Genomic DNA, 8,582 nt, shown 5'->3' on the forward strand with positions numbered 1-8,582 from the left:
AGAACTCCACAAAAGGAACAAACTGGCAGATGTTTCTAATACCCAACAAGAATCCCAAGGACACGCAATAACTTTAATACACACGCGCGCGCACACACACACGCACAAACCCGGAACCGCACGCACTCACACATATGGTATCATGAAAAAAAATCTTTGTAATCGAAGCGAGAGAGAGAGAGAGAGAGATTTTGAACGCAACCAAGTACTGTATAATGAAAAATAAATATCTGTGATTGGTTTTGCACGTTCAAGGAGGTGTCAAAAAACGTCTCAAGTCCGTGGTATAAAGATAGCTGTCCCACGGAGATAAACAGAAGAAGAAGAAGAAGAAGAAGAAGAAGAAGAAGAAGAAGAAGAAGAAGAAGAAAAGAAGAAGAAAGAAATACATCCTAGCCTGGAATGTGGTCATTAGGTAACTTTCCATGAGCTGGCGTTTACCCTATGACCTACAAAGGAAGGCTAGTTCCTTTAAAGATAGGTAAGAGGAACTTGCCTTTGGGGAATAGTGAAGCAAGAAGAATTTACCATATGAGAATAAAAACCAAGCAAATGTGATGTTATAAACTATATTGTGTTTGTTATTGTGGTGTAAGAGGAATTTACCATAAGGAATAAAAGGAACTATAGCAGGGTATGTTTTATGGAATTTACCACAGAAGAATAAAGGAACTATAACAAAATATAATGCATTTTTAAGGTGAAGTAAGAGGCACTCACTATACGAGAATAAAAATACGTACGACATAATGTTTTTATAGTGAAGTAAGAGGAATTTACTATAAGGGAATAAAAAGTCATATAGCAAAATATGTTTATAGGGTGAAGTAAGGGGAATCTACCATAAGCAATTACGACAAATTACTAATATCCTTTAAAAGTAAACACACAGAGACTGGCGTTGTTGCCCTAGATAACCTTAGACTTTGCACGGATAGGCAACCTAACGCCTTTCTCTACCCCAGGACCGACAACAAAAAGAAGAGTAAAAGTAATGATGTACGCGGCAGACTTGCTTCTTGAAGAAAAGAGGGTTATGAGTCAGCAAAAACACACGGAATGGGGTTAATCCAAAGCTTAGCAGCACAAGGAGACACTAACTGAACCGTGTAACCTAACTGGTACCGATCGACTGACTGATTGATTAGTGGATTTCAGCAGACTGGTTGCATAATAACTATTGTAACTGACGAGTGAAACACACACACACACACACACACACACACACACACACACACACACACACACATATATATATATATATATATATATATATATATATATATATATATATATATATATATATAAATTTTAACTAATAAAAAGTTACAACTGGATGAAAAAACTTTTCACAACCTTCCAGCTTAAAAATCTACCCTTAAGAAACAGGCAGGTTTTGTACTTCAGAAAATACAGAAAAGTTCTCATTCTGGGGGTGAACTGTATGATGTATTAATCACTCCAGGTAACCGGTCACTGAAGGTTACCTATTTATCAACTTTTTCAGATCCCAATGAAATAAAAATTTAGAATTACTTTCCCAACCCCTTGAGGTTTGCCCTAGTTTCTGTGGGAAGCCCCGGAGGAGGACCTCTGATTTAGACTTGGGTCCCAGGGCTCCACAGCTGAACCCCGGAAGAGATCCATGCAGTAGAAGTGGCCCACAGCTTCCCTTGGAAGCACCAGAGCTACTCTATCGAACCAGGGACCCAAGGCGCCCTCCAGAATCCTAGGAAGATTACCTTTCATATCAAAATTAATTTATTCTTATGTTAAAAGAAATTCACGACCCATCAGATCCTTTCTGTCATTCCTCGAAGGCACAGGATCCATTCAACAATCTGTCCTGAGGCTTTTTGGGACCGCCTTGGCCCTAGGTGATGGGATAATTGACCCAGGGGGATTCTGAAGGGAGCCTAGGGTCCCGGTTCAGCACAGGAGCCTTTCTGTGGTGCTTTCCAGGGCAGCCCGGAGGCCAATGTTCTAAATAAAAAAAAAAAATAATAATAAAAAAATTCGGCCTTAGCTGGGGCACCCAGGGTCACAGGCTTATCAGAATGGTTCTCCTCCGAAGACTCCAGCAAAAGTCTAAGGAAATTGTAAGATTTGTGAGGGCGATAAAAAAATACTTTTATGTCACCAGAATACGAAGGGGTTAACAATACTGATAACAATTTAATTACAATTTCACCACAATTTGGAAACCCCACACACAAGCCGTTTCCAACCCTCTGTGTATGGTGACAATTTTTACTACGCTGTATCTTGCAATCCCTCATACAACCTACTTTTACTATTCTGCATTAGGTCAATCTACACACTAACTCATTTTATATATACACTTTGTCCCGAGTAGCTATATACCTGTTTATTAATTTGTTACAATTTAATTACTTTTTTCATTACGTTGCATTAAGGAACCACACGCAACTCATTTACAGGTCGTCTCAAGTGACAATCTATTCGTTAATACCATAACGACTCCATAACAATACACTAAGTTGCATTTGGGAATGTCATACACGCAACCCCTTTTCAATCCGTCCTCGTGTCAACATGCCACAACACGTCCCACTTAGAAAGAGAGACAGAGAGAATGAGGATGAAATTGTACCTAGAGCCAATGATAGGTCTCCGCTTCCCCGCCATTGATAATTAGGTGCACGGGCAGACCGCAATTGCTCGTTACGCAAATCACGAAAACGTAACCCTTTAACAAGGTAATGCGTGAGGCTGTCCTTGGAGGAAAAGAAAGGACAAAAAAAGGAGGAAAAAGTAAAATCTTGTAAATTGCGTCCCCCAAAATAATCACAGCGTTCGCCAGATTTTCTTAGGAGACTTTCTTGATTATAAAACCGGGATCTTGGTCAGGTTTATTTGCGTCTTTCTTTCTTCTTTTTTTTTTTGTGTGTGTGAATGCAGCCAATACTTGGCTCCCCCAACCCCCTCTCTCTCTCTCTTTCCTTGCACTTGTAGCGATATTTATTGCGAAAGCAAGCAAATAACCTAATTTTATTTTGAGTACATTACGTGGCTCAACAATGTCCTAAAAAAATTTAAGAAATCAATAACTTAATATCTCGACGGATGTAATGTTGGAGACTATGAGAATATAACCTTTATGTCATTCAACCCCTTAGGAATTTGAAAGAGCAAATGAGTACTAAATAAATAATAAGAAAAAAGTACTAGAATAAATAAAGAGAATCAAAACCTTAGAAGAAGCCGTTCAAACATTTCAACGTTCCTCGTGTCACCTACATCACTTCACATAACGTTATAGGAACAAGAGTAAACGTGTTCCAAGATTTTGATCCGTCTTTGAAATTATCCAAATAAATTAATAACAGAGCCAGGAATAAAAACGGGGGGGACTAATAATAACAGCCGGTTTTATAATACTTCTATATATTATGTATACATGCCACATTCCCATACGAAAATTGTGATTACTCTACGACAATGGAGGTGCGTCACCATTTCACTGATAGGGGAACCCCAAAACGCCCCCGATAACATGAAATATTGAAATATACTCGTAGGTTAGCTCTTCCACCCCCTAACTTACGTGCATGAGTTGGAATTGCACCAAGGATGTTGACAGCTTCCGTGTTTATTCCCCCATTCGGATTCAAGGCTTGTAGTGAGAAGCGCATCCGTATACTGAGGAAATAGGTTGGTTTAAAGGTCATGGCAGTACATACATACATACATACATACATACAGAGAGAGAGAGAGAGAGAGAGAGAGAGAGAGAGAGAGTGTGTGTGTGTAAGCTTAAAAAATCTAGATTGCCCGCTGGATCAGTCTCTGACTCAGGCTTGGCAAATGCGACCATTTGCTTTCTCAGCCAAATCCCGCAACCTATAAATCGTAGTTTCTACAAAGCGAATTCTTTGACTGACAATCTGAATAGTGAAAATGCAGCTGGATTTGACATAAATTACTGAAAATAATATTTCACACTCACATTTAACTTCTTTTACATAAGTTTTAATAATTTAATGGCAGCAGGGTGATTCGTAAAAAAATATTAGAGAGCAAACAAAACAGAACATGTGAGTCAGAGAAGAAGCAAAACAATAAAGGTAGCAGGTTGTGTGAAAAAGATTGTCTGTGGAAGACGCCAAGGGGTTTGAAACACTACTGATGAGTGTAAGTTTTACCACGGACGAGTTTCATCCTCAATTGATCAGTTAAAAGTACATATGTGGCAGTGACTGTTGTGTTGGTTTGTCTTTGGGACCACTCCCAATTAGGGGACAAGGCTTTAATATATATATATATATATATATATATATATATATATATATATATATATATATATATATATATATATATATATATATATATATATATATTTTTGTCTCAATAACAAGACAGTCTCTGCAAATAATGCCATTGATTTCAAAAGAAATTGCATCAGAGAAAAATTATGCCAAAGTAGTTAAGAGGGCATTGTGGTTATTGCAATACACACACACACACACACACACACACACACACACACACACACACATATATATATATATATATATATATATATATATATATATATATATATATATATATATATATATATATATATAATCAGCGCCAGTCTCCTCACTACAACATAATTCCTGAAGTCATTCTCAGCCCTGTCTTCCAGAGGCTTCCATCACGCCTATGCCGAACGCTGACCTGCGCCAGTTCCCACTGACCATCACTCATTAACAATACTTTTTTTTTTTTTTTTTTTTTGAGGGTCGTTGTCTTTGAACACCAACGACAGTTACCTAGCAATACGAAGAGCATGCGATCAATATAGTTGACATTATTTTGATTACGGGCGACGGATATTGATCGACGGAGGAGCCACTGTGGTGTGTACGACAGTGATATTAGTATCACTTCTTGTACATTACCCTAGTCTTACATTAGCTTTTGGTAGTAACAACATAAACTCCGTTTCCACTTCCTTTCTTCACTCTTGCAGCCAAACGCCTCTAGCTATAATTCTTAAGTGCAACCTAAGGCTTTCTCCTGGTTCCACCTTTAAATCCTTGTACTTCGTTTCCTCCGTTCTCTGGATCTCTTTACCTTGCTGTCCAACCACTCGAACTCCCACTTTTCACTGTCTCAAGCGCTGAATGGCCAAAGTGCCCCTGTGCATGGCTTGAAGCCTGAATTTCACAAGTCAAATCAAGTAACAAAATTAAGATGGTGATTTTTTTAGAAATATTTGTTAGAACATAAATAGCCGCCTATGCTTATAGCTTAATTTAACAATATTTCTTGAGATCTTGGAGAAATCTTGCATAAGAAAAATGACAGACCACCTTTTAATAGTTTAATTCAGATATAAATTCCTCAACTCCATTTGTAACGCCATTCAACTTCCAATCGATCAATCAACATTAACATAGTCAGCAATTATCAGACAGCACAACACAAGATTTACAATTTTCCCGATAATAATTTACTTATAAAAAGTACTGAACTACAAGAGAGACAGGAAGTTATAAGTTGCAGAACAAAATATGAAAGACCATAAATGAGACTTCCAATTCCGGTAACCAAACACTAAAGCTTCCCACGACGACAACAGGTAAGGCAGACTGATTCATTCGTTTATCAATAGTGCGAACCGAAACTGGTAAGACACGAAAAGCTGAGTTATTAATACCCCTTGTTTGATTGATCAGTTCATTCATCTCTATCTTCCCTTTTCTTCCTCTGCAGAATGCATGGCTTCCAGAGCTATAATAATGGGTTATCAAAATAACTTCTGTGGACAAATAACTGCAAGATATGTTTATTTAATTACAAGGATATTCTGCCCACTTGCTTATGCCAATGAGTCTCTACAATTTCTCCTCTTCTTAGACAGACTAGTATTGAATTACCAGCTAATTCCCTATAAGCTAATTCCCTATCATCTCTTCTGGTTGAGGTACAGTGTATAAGGTGATAATAGTAAGGACACTACCGACGCAACAAACTAACATGTTGTTAAGGATATATTTAAATCACTGTCTCAGTATTGTTTCATTGTCATCTTCGTCACCGCCTCGAACGCCGTGTGACGCAAAGGGTTCTGTACAACTCTGCTACTCTTTCCTGGGCTGTTTTTTCCACAAATCTCCAGTCATCTCCGGTATCCTTTCTCTATATTTTTATTCCAAAATGCCTTTACATAGCTAATTCATCAGATTTCAATCCCCAAGCCATACATCATATTGAAATTGCCTATCACATGCTATATCCTTTAAAGCTTTGGTAAGAGTCAAATAATTTCATAACTTTTACAAGTGAACGATGAGTGCCTCAAATACAACACCTAACATACATACTGCTGAATCTGGAACAGCTACTTCATTTTACTTTTCATTACAAGATAAAATCCAAGAAGAAATCCGAGTCACTGATAATGACGTTCTTGAGACGTATAATTAAAGCCAACAACAAGTAATATGTACTAGTAATGATATAACATAGGTACTAGTAATCATATAACATAGGTAACTCACGTGCAAATTTTTATTTAGCGTCTTAGGCACTCGGTTTATTCGGAGAATGATAAAACATTTAAAAAAGAGGTGGAAAGGAATATACACCAGTTTATGAAGTTCACATGGTGCAAAAAGATGATCCACTGTTTTATGGCAGTTTGGTCGTGTAGACCATGAGAGAGAGAGAGAGAGAGAGAGAGAGAGAGAGAGAGACGCAGACTAGTGAAACTTGTGTAAAATTGGTAAGATAGAAAGTTTTACATCGTGGGTGACACAAGCGTCACATAGGTATGGCGTTGAAATCCAGGACGTGAGTTAGTGAACGGGATATAGGTAAATGTGCAAAGTGGGTCAACGTGCTACTGATGAGGCTTCTGCATGGTGCCATCGCTCTGAAACTAGGGAAGTTTTCGCAAAGTACAGTACCCTTAATTCAGCAAATAGGATGATTGATGTGTTTATGAGTCACAAAATTGGAGGCTGCAACGATTTCTTTTTTCCACATTCAAATAAAACTTCCACACACACAAACATTATAAAACATTATATATATATATATATATATATATATATATATATATATACATTATATATATATGTATATACATGCACACACACACACACACACACACACACATATATATATATATATATATATATATATATATATATATATATATATATATATATATATCTAAACAGTATATAGAATCCCCTGGAGGAAACGCACCCATGCTTTCACTCCTGTAAGATGCCACAAAAGGAAAACAATAGCTTTCACTCCTCTCTCCGTCAAGTCACCAAACCGACGGGGTCAGGGAGTTCGCAGCTCAATACTTTGCCCTGATATCTTTAAATAAAAAACAAACATACAAAAACAAAGAGGGTACTAAGTCCTAAGTTTTGAACGTGAGTGGATGTGATACGGAAGAGGAAAACAAGTGATGATAGTTATTTTTGACACCCAAAGAGATAAAATATGAATTGTTGAAGAGATAGAAAATGGTAGAACTTTAGCCCCAGGGAGACACTTGATGACAATTGACAGAGTACAGATGTAACACCTCAAGGACTGCATGGGATAAGACTAAGTGTGCCTTGAGGCAAAGTTCTGTGGGTCAGGAATGGGAAAAAAACTAGTGAAAGAGTGTTTTTGGGAGAGCCTAAATCTGTACCCAGCTAGGTGATTTTAAATGCAAAAAGAAGGTGACAGAGAAGAAGTATGAATACCTAGAGTAATCGAGACACGAGACTCTTTTTGAAATAAGCCTTGGAAGTGGGTTGAGTGTAGGAAATTGATGGTTTTCAAAGCAAGATGGACATTGTTCAGTGGCGACGAAAAGTTTGTTACAGTTTGAGCTAGTACAAGGTAACTGGAAGATCTAGTGGATGTAATAGGGAGAGGAGGAGTAGCTGATCATTACTTTGTTGAAGTGAAAGTTACGATAGACAGACATTAAAATGAAATTTAAGGCAGACAGACATTAAAACTGAAGTGGAAGTGGTGAAAATGCAGCAGTAGATGTAATTAACAAAAGTGAGTCTGATAAGATCGAAGTGAGAAGAGGAACAGAGAGGATGGATGAAAAATGGCTAGATGTAAAGGTAAAGAGGTGGAGTAGAGGAGTGTATATAAAAACTGACTCAGACAAGCTTGTGACCGTCAATAGAGAGACAATGTGTTGAGTATATTCAAAAGTGAAGATAGAAACTAGTGAGGGTAATCAATAAAATCCACAGTGAATTGTATGGACTGGGGAGTGGCTGGTTTGGCAAACAGTTGGATCTACGACAAAGATGTGCTATCTATGGTAATTTCAACATCTTTATGAATGGAGAGATGAGATCTGTTAGTGAAGGACCATTAATGTAAATTTAAAACTGTGGGAAGAGAAATTGAGCCACGAATGAAGAGTGGAATATAACTGGACTTGGAAAATGGAATTTAGGTCAAAGGCCAAGCGCTGGGACCTATGAGATCATTAAGCACTGAAAGGGGCACTGAGAGAGCAGGAGGTCTGAAAGGTTTAACAGGAGGAAAACCTAGCATTTGCACTACGAGGCAATTGTTAGGAGAGGGTGGACAGT

Source organism: Macrobrachium rosenbergii, chromosome 41, assembly GCF_040412425.1.
Source record: "Macrobrachium rosenbergii isolate ZJJX-2024 chromosome 41, ASM4041242v1, whole genome shotgun sequence".
Lineage (NCBI taxonomy): Eukaryota > Metazoa > Arthropoda > Malacostraca > Decapoda > Palaemonidae > Macrobrachium > Macrobrachium rosenbergii.